The 17,842-nt window shown below is 36.6% G+C and overlaps 1 protein-coding gene across 2 annotated transcripts in view; it reads left to right on the forward strand.

Annotated features, from left to right (window-relative positions):
* Window positions 1-17,842, forward strand: part of LOC100644717 (terminal nucleotidyltransferase 5C) — a 165,024-nt gene that overhangs the window by 63,035 nt on the left and 84,147 nt on the right. The window contains exon 1 of one of the 2 annotated variants that reach the window (XM_048405338.1): window positions 6,366-7,078. The exons of the other annotated variant lie outside the window; for it this stretch is intronic. The gene's annotated coding sequence lies outside the window, so the exon portion shown is untranslated. Of the gene's footprint in view, window positions 1-6,365; window positions 7,079-17,842 lie in introns of those variants that run through there. 2 annotated transcript variants of the gene reach the window in all.

A 17,842-nucleotide genomic window follows, 5' to 3' on the forward strand; every position in this document is an offset into this window, starting at 1 on the left:
ATTACCTCATTGGCCGTTTTACATAATACACATATACCTGGAAACTATTTACCATTTTACGAGGAAACGTCGGATCGTTCGGCTAGCTTTTCGAATTATTTCGACGAAAAAGAATGCAACCGAGTATATAATTATTTTTACACAAATATCCCGAACTATTCGAATAATTCCTAACTGTTGCTCTCTGTCTCTGTCGGATGCTTGGTGCGGCGCACCGAGCGCGAACGTCCTTGACGGTCGCCGTGGCGACTGCGCAACACAGAACAGCGCAGCGTTGCGCGTCGTTGCGCTTGCGCGCACTCGATGCACTCGCCCCACCCCCATCCCACCGCCTCAGTGACAAGCCGCCCCCCACCACGCGGTCCACCTTTACCGTCACGAGCAACCCCACTTTTCTCTCTAACTATATATCACGGTTGCCGCATATTACGTCATCGACACCTTCACTTTGCCCATGCTCGGCGCGCACGATGCTCTGCCACTCGTTGCTCTTTCGTTGCGCTTGTACGTTGCCCGCACACGTCCTCTCGCGGCATATTGTTGCTGCTCCTGTCCAGCATCCTTCGATCTCGTTCCATTTCGTCTTTCGATTATGTTCTTTTACTTGTTCTTTTACTTTTTTTATTTTGCGTAAACATGGATATAGATCGTAATGGAAGGGGAAAAATTAGAGAATTAGGGAACTGACAGTAAGGGAAGTAAATTTTTCAGGAAATACATTGTAGTAGTTACTCGATGATTTAATAATGAACAAATCTTTCTCGTTCGAGCTCGCCGAGGACGGTGCTGTGTCACTTGTTGTTCTTTCGTTGCGCTCATACATTTCCTGCACACATCCTCTCGCAGCATATTGTTTCTGCGCCTGCACAATATTCTTCAGTGTCGTTCTATGTTATATTTCGATTACACTTTTTACTTTCGTTTCTTTTGCCACCTTTTTTTCGTTTTGAATAAAGATGGATGTAGATTGTAATTGAAGACAGAATTGCTGGGAAAGTGACACAACTAAGAAAAGTACATTTCTTTGATGATGAGGGGGATTTGAAGTAGGAAGTGATCCATTATACTTGATCAGTTCATAATAAACAAATTTTGTCCTTTATGATTTTACTGATATTCTTTGGATTTTGAGGGTTTCCGTTAAAATATTCTCCATTTGTTTCGCTTGCTATTAAAAAACAAAAGAGAAAGAAACAGTTCCCGTGTGAGTGTTGCATTCTTCTTGCTCTGTAATATGATTGAATACTTACGACACTCGTCTCGGAGTAAATACTTCATCTTTAGAGACAATTTGATAGATATCTCGAAATTGATGATTTTTAACGCATGTCACTGACCTAGTTGTTTTTATAGAAATTATTACGTATTATGAAATACATATATACGTGGATATTTCTTTCACATTTTTATTCTAAATTGTACTTAAAATTTTCCAGAAGCACCTAAGATAAAAATCAAGTTCACGTTGATCGATTGCTTTTTAAAAAGTATTATTCGATATTTTACAATGATGTATCTGTTCATATCATTGTATATATCTTTCATTTCGTAACGAAACGATATACGAATCCCACCTCCAAATACATATTTTTAAAAATGTATCAAAATTATATCGCATCGTGCGCAGATAAAAGTTGTTTGCTTGAAAAAAATTTTTCCACTACGGACGGATCCTCGAGCCACCAACAAACATGAACAACCACGCATGCGAAGCGCAAATATTCAAGATTCATCGTATTGTATCTTGACAACTTCCTTTTTCTCTTCATCGCGAAGGGGATGATGAGGACCGCAGCTTTGACTCGTCCATGGTGGATACTGGAACGACCGGTTTTTCCAGAAATTCACGTGAACAATTCGGACGATTAACATTCAAATATATATTTATGTTCGTTAGTCGGTGGGCAACGTTATCTTCAAGTTAATCAGTCCACCGATCGAAAATTCAAATGAAGTCTGGGAAGTGATCTTCCCTGAAACCGAGAAACCGGACCGTATCCGGATTAAAAATATCTTTTTGTTTCGAGTCAATAAGAATACGACTTACATCGATCGGCTAAGATTAGCTGATTTATGGATCACACAACATATACACGTAATATTTTTATAGGTGTTATGCATTCGTTCGAATAAAGTTACAAATTGCTAAAGATGTTAGAATTTTATAAATTCTTCCTCGGTTACAAGATGTTACCTGGCTATCTTATCCGACAAAAAATTAGGCGGTTGTAAAACAGAAATTTCTAGCCTACAATTTGTAATCTAATTTACTAATATCGTTAGTTGGTAAATTATTGTGCAAGTGTCTTAGTTTCATGAAGTATACGACTCATAAACTTGCTTCATCGAGCTTTTAACGATAAACCAATGGTCCATATCTTTATTAAGATTATTTTTACACTTCGAGTCAGAATGATACGTATTTCCAAACAATTGAGAATTAAAAATAAAGATTTCGAACGATGTTAAAGATTGCGAATAAACACGTAAGAACGAGGGAATTATTCGACGGTTCTAATATTTGAATGAAATTCATTTCACTCTTTCGTTGTCCCCTTTTTTATCTACCTACTGTTGTCCAGTTGCAAAAGATAATGAGGAATTTGAAACGCGCGAATTCTTACACGAGCATCGATGAATGACACGCGTTGACAATGTAGCGCATCCGAGAATAGATAAACCGCGGCTTCCATTTAAAAGCACCACAGACCAATACTATGACGTGAAAGTAACGATCTGATGCAGAGTCAATAACCTGTGATAACTGTTTGACCTAAAAGTGTCTTTGGAACTTCGTCGATGCATCTTTTTTCATTCCCTTTGCATCGGCGTCGAAAGCTCTGCGATTTGTATGGCGGTTCGGCGTGTTTCATTTGCTCTGACCACATGATTATTTAATCGACGCCAATTTCCGTTCGATTACGGTCCTTTTATCAAATATCTAGCGTCTTTTCTATACACGTACGTACGTATTTGTGAATTTGAATTCTGTTGAGGTCTTTTTATACGTAGGTGAATTTTAAAAAGCAATAAATTTTAGATTATATCAGCTTTTGCCGTAGAAACGATTTTTACAGTTTTACAATTTTATGGTTTTATTGTCAAACTTGTGTTACTTGCTACATAATGGTTGATAAATTTTTGCTGGAAATATTAAATTCAATCAATTAATGAATTTTCGCAGATCATAAATTTCAGATTATAAACTCCTGTCGTACGGAATTTTCGTAACTTTATAGAGTTACTTGTTACTTGCTGCGCAAAGAGAAAGAATTAACGTGGACAGTAAAAAGTCGCGACTTGTCAATCTTAATCGACTCTTTGTCCAGCATAGCAAGTAACGAGTTTGATAATAAAACAACAGTAACAAAAGTTTATAACTTATAAATTATGACTTTTATCATGCAAAAGGTTCCCAGCGGTGACCATTATTTCTTTCACCAGCGTATGCGTTCGAACTTTCCCTTGTCACGTTTGGGCGACAAGGCGTGTAACAATATGCATTTAATAATCGAAAGAAACGGGGGAAGAATTACCCTGTTGACGTTAATAAACCATTAGCATATTTATAAGCAATAAGCATTTAATTCGATCTTTTTTTAAACCCGCACTTAAAGTCCATATTCATAAAGTTATACCTCCTTGGAATAATGTAGAGCAAAGTTCGAGCTTTAAAATATAAGTTCAGTTCAGAGCACGTTAATTTCTCGTTAATTCCATTATTACATATACCGTACCGTTAATACCATTATTTACATTGTTATTAACTATAGGAATTAGCAGATTGTAAATTTGAATTATTCGTTAGAGAAATTTAACGATAATGAAGTACAAGATGACGTCAGTGTAATTGTTAATTTTAAATATCATTGCCTGAAATAATGCGAGTAACCTTTGAGTGTCGATGAAAAGGAGGATTCTCTTTACTTTCTATCTTACTGATAGTTTGAAAAATAAAACTTTTAAAAGTACAAAAATGTTTCATTATATATATGTACATATAGTGACTACAAAAAAATATTTGCACATAATCCTATTTTCCAATGTAGCGTTTTTTTTTTATCAGGTTCTACATTTCATTTTCATAATATCAAATTTTGATCATATGGAAGCAGCGCTAAATGATACGTAATTTAATATACTTGGATCTAATTAATTAATATATAAATTCTATAATAAATACAGCGATGTGCAAATACTTTTTGTGTCCGCTGTAATGAAATACAGCAGTGCATATCTCCGCGTTACGTCTTTTCTTTCTTTCGTTCTTTCTCTTTTGTCTTTTTATTTCATCACAATGCGACAAAGAAATCGTTGGTAACACACGTATTTAGGTTCTAGCTCTAATACACGGCCATTGATATCGCGTACGTTTATTTGCGTGAATATTACGAAAATAGCATGCATTACGCGAAAAAGGAAAATACGGAGTGTTACGCGAGAATTAGAACGTTCGCCAGTCCCGTTACCGCCGGTCTAATTCCTATGCCTGAAGCATTCTTCAGCAACGAATATACAGAGTAACGCCATTAGTAATAGATTGTTCAGAAAATTCATAGTGAAAATTAAGAAAGGTTTAATTAGAGTTAGGCTTTTTGAGATTTAGAATGCAAAGAGTCTTTTTTGGAAAAATCGTTCGCCTTTTTCGATAATGAATTAGCCTCAAATATATTCAAATAGCTTTTACAGGCTTCTAGAGTATTTGATTTCTTGTCTATAACGTTCGAGTAAGTCCTTCAAAGACCATAACTACACCTATCTACTAATATTCGATATATGCGACAGAAAATATTTTTGTGAGTCACTGTAGATAATTTTTATCACACATTTTTCTTGTCATATAAATTTTTCAATATTTTTATGATCTGCTAGTGGCTTTTAAAATTTAACTTATTTTATTAAGTGACAGTACAAAAGATACTTATGAACAGAATTGCTTTTGCAGTAAATATCTTCGTACCAACTATTCAGTCAAAAAAATGTGAGATTTCAAAATATTTTATATTTAACATATACAACAGTTCCCTATGGCAATCATTATAATACTTTCGTGAGCCAGTGTCTATATCGGGGACGTCGTCTCTTCTGTTACATTGCGCCTTAATTGCATTAATTATTGTCTTCCTTTTTCCGCATCGCCCAGTTGAATTTCTATATATACACGAACCGTATTAACAACGGCGGAAGCGATGGAAAGACCAGCTGGTAGAAAATTCCTGGCCAGAGTAGAATCGAGTGGAAAACTAGGGCAACAACTCTTCAAAAGTTTCATCGTCGATGTGGAAATATTCAGCTGATTGTAGAACGATCGGTCGCGCGAATCCCGCGCTCTGCCATATGCTATAGTCACCTATAACATACCTGGTTGGTTCTAGAAGTCGATGGAAACGTTTAAAATACGTAAAATACATTTTCGCCAACGAAAAAAATAACGCCAGCCAGATGCATGTGTTTGTTTTATCGCTTGAAATCGCCAGTGTTATTACGTAACCGCGACGACAACCACGTTCAGATAAGAACTGTGCAATATATAAATCGCTCGTACACGATTGCAGCGCACAACGAAATTGAAAGACCTGTGCCATTGTAATATTCTATTTTTCTATCCAGTTTAATAGGCGATCTTCGTTCTTGAATATTTGATTTGATTGTAATTATACGTAAAATTCCTTCACTTTTATTATCATTTCAATATATGAGTTTTCATACATTACGAAGTGTACAAGTAAAAAATTGAACATTACTCGGAAATAATTATAACGTGACAAACGTAAGATTTATGACAGTAAAACGTTGATTCAGTCAAAAGAAAGATTCTATTTTATATCATTTACATGTAAGAGTCTCAAATAATTTGGATCAACTACACTTGATTCTAATCTAAATTCATTTTTTATCAGACGAGTGAAAAGTTGAAGTTTCACCACAAATAATTACTGCAATTTAGAACGCATAATACTTGCAGTGATGGAACGTTGAGAACAAGTGTCGTTCAGCAAAAAGCCTGAGGTATTCTTAATATGAAATTTTACGCGGTTTGGCAGATTTAAAAATAAATCAGACGTCGCTTGTGTAAAGTGTTGGTGTGCCGGCCGGCGTTCTTCGTGCATTTTATTACGCACGTAACGTGTGTGTGCATACATACGTCAAAATCGAAGTGGAATCGTGACTCAGGAGCGCGTGGAAGCGCTGCTTCGAAGGGAAGATTGGCGGCGCGGATGACGTTTTACGAACGATAATACGGGGATAGACGTTGGCCAGGCGTAGAGGGGGTAGGAATAGTTACTATAGATATATGTAGGTATAGTAAGAGGGTGGATGAGAAGAGTGGGGGAAGGTAGAGTGCGTGCGCGCTCGAGTTGAACGCGGCTGTCAGTGTCAATTGGTTCGCCGCGACGACTTGAGGTGTCGTCAATGTGTAAACCAACGTTGTACTCGAAAGTTTCTTCCTCGCGTTCCGTCATTAGTCGGAAACGGTACGGTTTGACATTCGCATCGTCCCCTCGTTTCTGTGTGTTTACTATCCCTGCCGCGAAATCAAACGGCGAAGCGTCTATTTAACAACAACGGTGGTTCGAAGGATCGGGATCGATCGGAAACAGAAATTTCGATTTGAAACTCGTACCCAACTTTTCGGTTCGTCTCGTCTGCCCGTCAACGACGACGGGCAGCCACGTTTCATCGACAGAGCAGGCAAGTTCTATCTTTTTTTTTTCTGGTGATCCCGCTGAGATATTTCGATAAAAACAACGCGTCTATTGGTGACGATCCACACAGTGTGTGTGTACGATCGGTCGAACGGTGAGAGCAGCTGCGAGGAACTCAACACGCTCACGCAGATTTCCGTCGTTTCTGCACGTCGTTGCCGGCTTGAAAACGTCACGTGTGGTGCCGGACAAAGAGAAACAGAGAGAGCATATGCGATAGTAATCATAAACGCGTCGCATCCCCGCACGTTAAGTGGACGAGAGAACGTTCAGATAGGATATATGTTAGCGTGCTTTGACTTCGGTGAAGATCGGTGAGACGTGCTGTGCTACTGCGCCCCGACGACAACGCGGAGAGACTCTTACAAGACGTAAGTACCGTCCTAATATAGAGTACTCGTAACTCCATATGGTAGCGTATGAAAATGATTTGTTCCGCCCGAGCATATTCTTATCGACCAAAGAGCTTGATCTCATCCGTTTTAAACACAAGACGTTCAGGTTTTTGCGTCAACGTAACCTGACTTTTCAGCGGATTAAGCAAATTTATAGATAAAATAACAGTGTACATGCTGATGTTCGTGTATCGCGCTATCGATGATTCTAGAAAATTTCGCCATTGGCATGCATGTATATGGATGGCATGGTAACGGTCGACATACCAAGTCTCGTCGAATTTTGAACGAGTCCCGCTTTTCGTCCGTTTTTTACTCTCTACGACGTTATCTCGCGTCTACTTTACCGACCGTGTTTTGAAAACAGCCGTATATGTCCATGAACGCGGATATATGAACAGCCGCGCTCTTTCCAGAACGTACATTGCACGCGCAGGCGCGTGACCTTTCCTAAGTCCTTTTCTTCCTTTCGCCGCGACCGTAGATAGACCTTTTTTTCTCTCTTTCTCTGTGGCTTTTTTTTCTTGTTGCTCGTCATTCCACAGGGAGAAACAGGGAGTATTCGACTTCTACCGGGGTCGTACCGTACATGCTTCTTGTCGTTTCGTGTCAATATTTACGCCAGACCTGTATGTGTATGTCTTTCGCTACGTGTATTATGAAACTCGCTTTCGTCGCTCAGTTATGTATGTACATGGTTTCTTCGTGTCGTATCGATTTCTTAGATCGTACGGATTTCTTACGAAAATCGCAAACATCAGATATGGTCGTTTACATTGGTTTCATCTAAACTAAATTAAAGTTAAAATTTGATTTACTTTAATTATAGAAAATTATACAAATAGAAAGTATTTACACAGAACATTCAAAACAACATGTAATTAATGTAATTCGCTTTTAAAATAACAAATTTATAATATTTGTTATTGATTCGTAAATTATTTTGTCCTTCGATCGAAATGTCCCTTATTTATAATCGAAGAAGTATTTGTAATCGTAACGGTAGAAATGAAGGATTTTCAAATTGACCAAGGTCAAGAACTCGTTGATTTTCTCGGAAGCGAGAAACATCGTTGATAGGAGTAATTCGCGGCAGTTAGTATTTCCATTCGTTAAATGCAATTACACATGGACTCCTGCAAGACACGCGTCGATTAGAATCTTTGCGACGCGCCGGCAGGATCGATTATTATCCTGCCAGCTGGATCTTATCGCATCCTGTTCATCGCGTTGTTTGTTCCGCCCTGCTCCGCTCGTATACAAACACACACGCAATGCTGTGCAACTGTGCACGATTTTTTTCTTAATTTTGTTGTATACTGGGTGTTTTACAGAAATCGAAAGTTATACAACTGCAGTTTATATCGTAGGAAGCAGGAAAAAATAGCTTCATTAGGCAAAATATATCACAGAAAAAGTATAAGAAAGAAAAGTGAAAGTAATACGTACTTCTTTTAAGACGGAAAAATGTATCAATTAGTGTACAGAAAAATATACCAAGTGATGCATCACTTAAAACAAACTACTTAACGATATATTTTTTCTATCTTCTGCTATTTTAAACCTAACTGCATAAGACACCCTGTATACAAGTATTCATAGCTTCTAAATAATCGAGAAATCCGGTTATTTGAATAATTTACCATAAATTCATAATTTACTAGTAATTGAATAACATCTCTAGTTTATTCTTACAAATAGTGTTAACAGGAAGGTAGTAAAGTATTTAAAAACGAATAAAGAGGATGTGCATGATGCTTGCACGATCGATATAGTTAAACAAATAGAATTCCTTTATTCCAAATTAAGTTCTTTCATCTACTGATTTTTACGTAATTAGTTATTTCGATCTTATCGATATTGATTTTAGATTTCTAACTTAACATAGTTTAAATCTATGATTCTGTGTTCGTATAATTATTTACATGATTCAATGGTACTTCATTTAACTACTGAGAAATTATCGACGATTCGTCTAATTAAAGTAATCCTCGGTATTATAAATAGGTCGCGATTTACGTCAAAGAGAATATTAATTTGGCAGAGCAAATGCTTAACTTTTTCAGCGCATTATGAATCCATATATGAGTTACTAAAAAATTGTTCATAACGTCGTAAACCCATTTATGTGTTCGCCTACAACCATTCAATGAGCGTTATGAACCTATATGCACGTACGTCCAATACTATCTTTGCTCTTGTGCCTGGAGATAATAAAAACAGTAGGAAGAAACCGTTTTTATTGTGCCACGCTTGATGAATTTTCAGTTTTTTATTCTTTCTTTATTTAGTTTTCGTCCAAAGAATTACTATACTGGGAAAATTTATTAATTTTGTAAGTACAAAGATGTAATTCGTTATTTAAAGTGCTTATAAGAAATTCCACAATCAGAGTAAATGAATAATAAATATTTAAAAGTCTATAATAATTCTATTTTTAATTCATTTAATTTAATTTATAATTAGAGTACGTTTTTAATTCATTCTGTTCAAGTTTTTATATTTAGATAATAATCGGTATGTTTTGCATCAATAGCGAAAAATTGTTCGATCAAGCTTGCCGTAATAAGTAAACAGCGTATAATAAACGCGTTATCGAATATCGAATATCGTGGCGCTGGAAAGGTTAAGCGAGGTACATAGATTGAGGAAAGGATTCCGCTAATCGTATCAATTATTAGCGATACTTTATTAATTTTCTAGTAATAGAAAATACAAGTGGAAATTAATATCGTAAATGTGTCTTGAGAGCAATGTAGCGCATGAATAGAAAGAACATTCAAAATTGAAAAGAAAATTTGGTAATTTTTGAAACACTAACATTTAAAATTGGAAAGAAAATTTAATAATTTTTAAAATACTCTATGTTACAACAGAGTGATCGATAATTTCCAGTAAACGATCGACGAGCGTTCTTAGCTTAGAATTGCATATTAATATGTTTTAAAATAACGTCATCCTTCTTGTCCATTCCGATCATCCGTCGAGTGAATTTATAAGGAAAAAAGGCGTAGGAATTAGCGTCGATTGTGTAACGTTCGCCATGGAATATCCGGTTCTTTCGCGTTGCGTTGGCGTCTCTGAAATAATTCGCGAATCGTGAAGTTCACTGCAACGAAGCATTAGGCGTGTTGATCGTTTACGAGTTCCACAGCCTTGTAGCGAGATGAGGAAAGAAAACAAATTTCAAAAGATTCCAAACATTACGCGTTATACAGTGAACAGAAAGTTTCATGCAACGAGGGAGAAATAATTTTAGATTAATTTAATCTGCAACTGGTATGGTGTTTATATATTTTGTTACGCAGGCTGTATGGCGGGAATTCGCTGGAGTTTCGATAAAGTTCACCGCAGAAATATTATTTAGGTAGTACAAAAAACAGGAGAAAGATAATATCAGCAATTATACCTATTATTTTATTTAATTGTTCGACGCAAAATATCTTCTTTTCATTGGAAGGATCAGTGAAAATAGATCTGATATATCTTTTGTAAAATGACCGAATAGTTTTACAGTAAAGAAACAACTACAATGGAATTAGGTCCTATACGTAGATTCAGATCATCTTTTACAATATTTTAGTAAAACATTTCGTAGTTTGAATTCATAGAGAATGACGGTCATGATAAAGAAATTTCAAAATTCTACGTGCACTAACTAAATAATTGAGTGATTAAAAACAAACAAAATTACACTTACAGCATAGTTATATTCTATGTTTATCGTATGATTAAAAAATCTAAACAGTTACGAGTTAAGGAACTCCTAATCGATAAATTGTACTAAGATAAGTGAAATGATTATGAAAGATTAGAGTATTAGGTCTAAAGTGGAAAGAAAATTAGACTTCATATTTGCTTGTTTGGATAAGAATTATTCCAAACTTTGGTCTCGTCTAATTAAAAAAAAAAATTTCGTAAGTTTCTAGAGCGCGCATATGGTTTCCATCTTTTCCTCTCTCGAATTCCGCGAACAAGCAATGAGTTCTATATTCGACCTAACGTGAAAGTATACGTACGTCCTTGGCGCAATAAACGCTACTTTCAGCTGGAACAAAGAGTAGCACGCAATAAAACGTCGAGTGCTGCTCGGCCTGCACTCACTTCCCCGTTACGTTCCATACGGTTTGTCCCCCGATATATTTTATTAAACTCGAAATGACGAATTCACGCGAACAGAATAGAGTGATTCATTCATCTATTTTTGATTGGAAAAACTAACCACACTGAAAATGGATCCTGTTGATGCTTGTAAAAATTTTACAACCATAGATAAATCTTCCAAACGACATTTCATACAAGGTTTTTTAGATTTTCTTCTTTAATACTTCACCGTTCTAATCTCATATTTTTTCCGGTCTAAATATCCAAAAATAAGCAATCCCTTTTCCTTTTTTATTGAGAAGCTAGAAACGGATCTTCTTATTGACTATAAAGATTTTACGACGATGGATCAATTTTTTAGGTGGTATCGTGTAAAATATCTCTTACGTAACTCTTGAATTTATATCGTTTCTTGGCTTAAACATAGAAAAGTAGTCGATTTTCGTTTTTCGTTGGAAACCTAAACTTGTCAAAAATGGATCTATTAATCGTGCACGCGATAATTCTGTGATTTGTGAATCAATTTTTCAAACGACATTTCGTAAAAGTTTTTCCAAATTTCCTTACGCGATAATTTTAACCTTCTAATCTCATGTATTCCAACACTTACGATTTTAATTCTTCTTGTTAACCAATAAATCTATACGCTCAAATTTAATTGTCCGAGTATAAATTCTATCCAAATAAAATTTTACTTATCGCAATAAAAATCGTTCTCAATGTACGATTTATTAAATTCCAACTAACAATGAGTTCTTATCACCTATCCATATGATTAGCAAAACGTTAAACCAATCGTACAAACGCTTACGACTTAACCTTTCAATTTCTCTCGTTGCTAATAAAACATGCAAACGTACGTTAATTGGAATGAAATTATTCAGACGTGAACTTTGATTATTATTGAAACTGAAAACACGTATTGTACGAATGATGCATGCGAGCTTCACGTGCGAACTGTTCTGCTCTTTAATGTATTCGAACGAATAGAAATCTTCTGTATATTAACGGAAACGAAGTTCGTGACAGTATCGATTCCTGTGACTACGTTCCCGAGTAAGCTGTATTTACATAGCGTGGCTACCGTTTTCAACAAGTCGACGCCGTTATGCGACGTTAAATGAACATCGAAAGGCTTCTTTTTATTCCTTCTACGTTCCTTCTTTGCCTGTAAGATTTTACACGTCGGTAAAGCGATTCGTCGAGTCGTTGAGTAACATACATATGCTTTCCATATATTAATCACGCAAAGTAGTCAGAGAATGTACAACAGAAAGCGATAGTAGACAACGACGAAGCGTTCCTCGCTTTTTAATCTTGGCCACGCAGCTCGCTGCGAAGATAAGATTATTTAATTTGTGTCGGCTGTTCGATCGGGACGCGTCGCGGAATGTCAAGCGGATTCCCCGTTAAACGCTGTAACACGCGTAATGCCAGCTTGCGTTTTGGCACGCTGGCTTGTTCAATTATGCAGTCAACAGGTTGTCTTCGACTAAGAGTAAACTTGTGCCACAGTAGCAATTAAATCGTTGAAATATCTTTCTATTACTTAAAGGGGCTGTGTGATTCAGTTTATTTCGTTTTTTGGCGATTCGTCTAAACGAAAATGAAACTTTGAGATTACGTTACGATACTATGTAAAACGAAGAGTTTTAAAATGCAGTTCATTATGTGTAAAAATATAAAAAATATCTATGGTATAGTATTCTTTATGATGTTCAGTAGACAAGAGAATTTTTTTTAAATCCTAATGATGTAAGATAATTCGTTGGAATTTTCTATGGAATATTGTCATGTGTTTGCCATTATGAGAAACGCGTTATATACTTTCAAACGATAAACACGTATCTCAGTAGAGAATAAAATTATAACTTGGTCAATTATGAAACTAAAGTTATGGTAGGGTAAAAAGTAAAAACGCGTGAATTTATAAATTCAAATTGAAACAATTTTGTCTATGATTATCGACGTGCCCCAATATATTACAAAATAATGTGTGTTCGATGTCTGTTCAATAATATGTAGAATGTACGTGCTTCGTCGGTCGAGAAACGAATTTAATTTGATCTGACGGACGACACGGATCGATGATCCGTGTTGTTAGAACGATTATGACATCCGGTGTTCGAGAATGTTGCGTTCTAACAACGCGACCTAGGACAACAACGACGGCAGGCTTGGGTGCAACAGGCCGTTTTTTCTACGTTAGCATAATCCCACGGTGCACTTTTACGCCTTCTCTCGGCCTGTTGTCGCCGTGAAATCGCATTATTCTCGTTTCGCTATTTAATTTTCCCGGTTCGAGTTCTCGCGTTTTCAACATTGTTGAAGGTTACAAGCTGTGACGCCTTATCTTAATCCCCTGGCAATCTTCTTGCTGTGACTTCGAACTTCCGCTTCTGAGGCTATTACTAACGTTTCCTTGCTGATTTCATATAATTCGCGCAATTGTTGTTCGTGCGTGGATTATAAGTCGAGATATTAATTTCATTTTATTTATTTATACGAAGATTATTAGCATATCTCTCGTTGAACGATTTTGCTGTTATTGGCACGTACGTTAACGTTGTTTCAATTGTTTGAAACTTGTTTAGCCTTTTAGGATTGCGTTTCGCGAGAAGATTTAAAAAGACGATGGGGTGAAAGAAATATTTGTAGTTTCTGGGGAAGAGTAGCTACAGTATTGGAAATAGAAAGTTATTACATCAGAATTGGAAATTAAATAATGAATTAAAATTTCCATATGATTTTTACCTGTTACTTTGTCGATTCGAAAGGAAAAAAGTTTGGAAAAAAATCTCTGGAATTTTTATCTTTGCTTCCTCGTGTTTGAATTAACGCAGAAACCAACGCAGAAGAAACGATCCATCGATTTGTTCGATTATTCCTTATTGCAAGGCCAATAGGAATAAAGTTTGTGTTAATCACGATCGCTTATTTGAATAAAAAATGACATCTTTTCCTGTTTATTCCGCACGATGAAATTTTGTTCTAAGCTTATTGATTGCACAGCCGCGAACGTTTCCTGCGAATCAAACCTGCAAACGTGCGAACTTGGTGTGCGATTGTGCGAACGTGGCTGCGAACGTGAACAACGAATTTTTATTTCTATTTCCAATTCAAATGCACTATGCGTCGCGTTGCGTAGCGAAATATTAATAGCATGTTATCGATTGAATAGGATGTAACAACTCGGTGTTTAATCGATTCTCAATAATTACGCATGGAACGTTACTTTCGATATTTTAGACATTAAGACATACACAGTTTCAGGACGTTTGAGCGAGAATTTATTTTTCTCTACACCTAACGCTACATAAACTCGCGCTCAAAAGCCCTAGAACGTCTCCTGTCTTTAATAAAACATGGATATTTCATGCAGTCTATGAATTTTAAATCGTACGCATATTTTAATAGAATCTGTTTCCGTTTGGTTGGCAACTAAGTGATTGCGGTTTTTGTCAATACCACCTAATGACAAAATCCGCAATCACTTAGTTGCCAACCCATGTATATCGTATAAAACATCAAATTAAACGATCTATTACAACCACGCGTAACTCATCCATCGTTTTTCCCAAGAATTCGAAAAACGTGTCAGAGTAGGCGAACGCAGCGTCATTTTAATCCATCGAACGAAACACTGTGCGATTAGCATTCAAAAGATCAATGCCTGTGGAAAAGCCAATTTCTCGAATTCTAATCCCGTCACACGCCTCGCGCAAGAAAGTTTCGTTTCTGCGCTCTGCAACAAGGTAGCGAATTATCTTGCGCTCGTAACAAAGTGAACGAAAGGAGGAAGTGCAGGATGAGTGAAAGGCCCGCGAAATTTGCCGGCTGCATAGCAATATCGGAGTTCGATGTCCGCGTGATCGGACTGAACTTTGAAAAAACAACTACCAAATTGATAAGACACTGTGGCGCAACTAGGTTGCTCTTCGAACGCGGCTATAACCGACGAAAGGAGGAAGTGAGATGAATCTGGTGAAAGGGGAATGGAGGAATATCGAGATGATAGGAGAGGAGGAACAGTAGTTGATTAGCAACGTAGACCAGCCTTTGGCGGTTAAAAATCGTTCAAGTGATAAATTGAATAGACGGGTAACAATACTGCGTGATATTGTGTATTAAGGAGGAGGAGGGGAAGGGCAGCGATTTATCTGTCGAAAAATGAGAGAACGAAGAAAGGAGGAAGTATCGAGACGAGTGAAAGGCGTGACTGGAAAATTCAGTGACTCGGAGGTTACAAATCTCGGACGATCGATGCACGTGCATATGGGATCGCGGTACGTCACATAACCAGTTCACCGTAATTCGTTCTTTCAATAGGAGATACAGGAGCGTAGCGAGTTGTAAGAATGTGATCGATCGAAGACGAATAAGAAGCGTTTTTATTATATGTCTGTTACGAATAGATGGCAGATAGAACCACGAAAGAGGAAAAGTAGAAAATTGTTTTATCTGCAAACTATACTTTGGATATTTTCTATAGTTTTTCGTATTACGCGTATCCTCTGCGATTTACGTGCGATTTTGTAGTCTCGAATTTCCTCTGAATGCAAAAAACTCAGCGATCTAGTTATAGGAAATTGGGAACAGCCGGGAAAGATGGGTAGAGAAGGTTGGATACTTTTCGCTTTGATCCGATATGCTTTATTTTACATTGAAATCTGCTAAACCGAGAAATGAATGAAAAAATTGGTATTTGTTATAATGGAAAGACAAAAGTCCGATATATTCGCGTAAATTTTCGTTAAAATCGACACTTGGTATAGCTTTTTTTTTGCACGAGGTGTCGCAAGCTTTAGAAAGAGGACACCACATGGCACGCTTTGTGAATTCTTCGTTCGACGTTATTCCCCCGTTTTGCTTTAAAATCGCATATCCCGTGACACGATGTTATCTCTTAAAAAACAATTAAATGGAATTACGCTGACTGTCGAGGTTGCATAACGAGAAGTAAACTCTACACCGTTACCATCCAGGAAAAAGATACGACAAGTCGATTTTTGTTGGTTCTTTGATTTTTACGTTATAACGGTGAAACATTACGGGACATAATTCGACTTTTATGCGAGAAATCAATAACTAACTGATGTCATATCGTAAATCTAATCTTGTAACGTTCGGTATCTTGAAAATGTTCAACAGGCTAACAAAAACACACGTATAGTGTGTATGTACTCGGTCTTAAAAGTAAATAAAAATACAATAGCAAAATTGACTGGCAGCAACAGAACCGTAAAGTTGTTTTCCTGTAAAATATGAAAAAATGATTTTCGTCACGACATTTATCATGATTTTCTTCTGTCGACATCGTATACGTAGCGTACTATATCGAGCACGTACGAGTTCTATTTCAGTTATATATAAAATATACTGAAAAAGATAAATTCTCGCAAACGGAGAGCAGATAACTGTAAAACAGATTAAAAATACACACAGATACGAGATAAAATTCGCCCCTGAGGTTCTTCCACGTCGAGCGAGTTTCGGTACAGTGATTTGAAATTTCAAGTGACCCGTGATTCTTTGACACACGGTTATCGTCGTTTGTGCAACACAAACAACGCATCACGTGCAGCACACATGAATGGTTGAAACGCGGACGTATCGTGTCTAAAATGCGCGAAGTACTACAATGAACCAGTAATTACAGTTATAATGACGCGTGAATTAAAATCGAGTGACGCATTTGAGACGGCTTTTGCACCTTTAAATATCATTAAGCGATTCGTAAAGCGTGAATTTGACGAGCATACGAAATAATAGATCTAGACAAGTATTATTTGAAATTAAGATAAAAAATAATTATCTCAGACGATTCATTTCGTATTATTATCTTCTATACATTAACACGTTGATTACCAACACGGCTATCGTTGATCTACGTTCTTATACTTTGTAGAATTATTAAAATAAGATAAATTTCATGAACTGGACAATTTTATAATTTTAATCTATTTCGACTTCCAGAGTGAAATATGTCAAATTCGCATGACAGTCAACGTGTTCACACTGCTGTGATTCCCGAAATTTTACGTCTCAATCTTCCATTCATTTTAGCGAACGAAAAAATTCTTTACAGTTTTATATTGAGTTGGCAACTAAGTGATTACGGATTTTGTCAATATCACCTAATGACAAAAGCCGCAATCACTTAGTTGCCAACCCAATACCAGAACTATATATCTAATATGAAATCGAAACGAGAAATCGTGCATATCCAGGATAATGAACTCATATCTTGCTAGAGCAGAAGATATTTTTCAACGTTAGAAAAATATTATTGGGTCGGAAATGAGCGAAAGAACGCGGCAGGATTAAATATATTTTCAAGTGATCTTAAAAGTGAATTGTCATAAGTGTTCACATTCTCTTTCTCTCACTTTCATCTCCTCTCACCTTTCATTTAACGCAGCGACTAAAATAAAAGCAGTCAGAGGAGTCGTCGTCTCCTATGGAGATTTGAAAAGGAAATTGATTTTATATCGCTACTGAACGCACGATCGATCGAGTTGCAAGAAAGAATCGATGTACTCGAAACAAGAATGTTACGCAAAGCGGTGTTTTTTCGCGCGAAATCATGATTTGCAACTTGACATTGGCCCGGACGTTCACGGACAATATTTCACG

The sequence above is a fragment of the Bombus terrestris genome, chromosome 4 (assembly GCF_910591885.1).
Source record: "Bombus terrestris chromosome 4, iyBomTerr1.2, whole genome shotgun sequence".
Classification (NCBI taxonomy): Eukaryota; Metazoa; Arthropoda; class Insecta; order Hymenoptera; family Apidae; genus Bombus; species Bombus terrestris.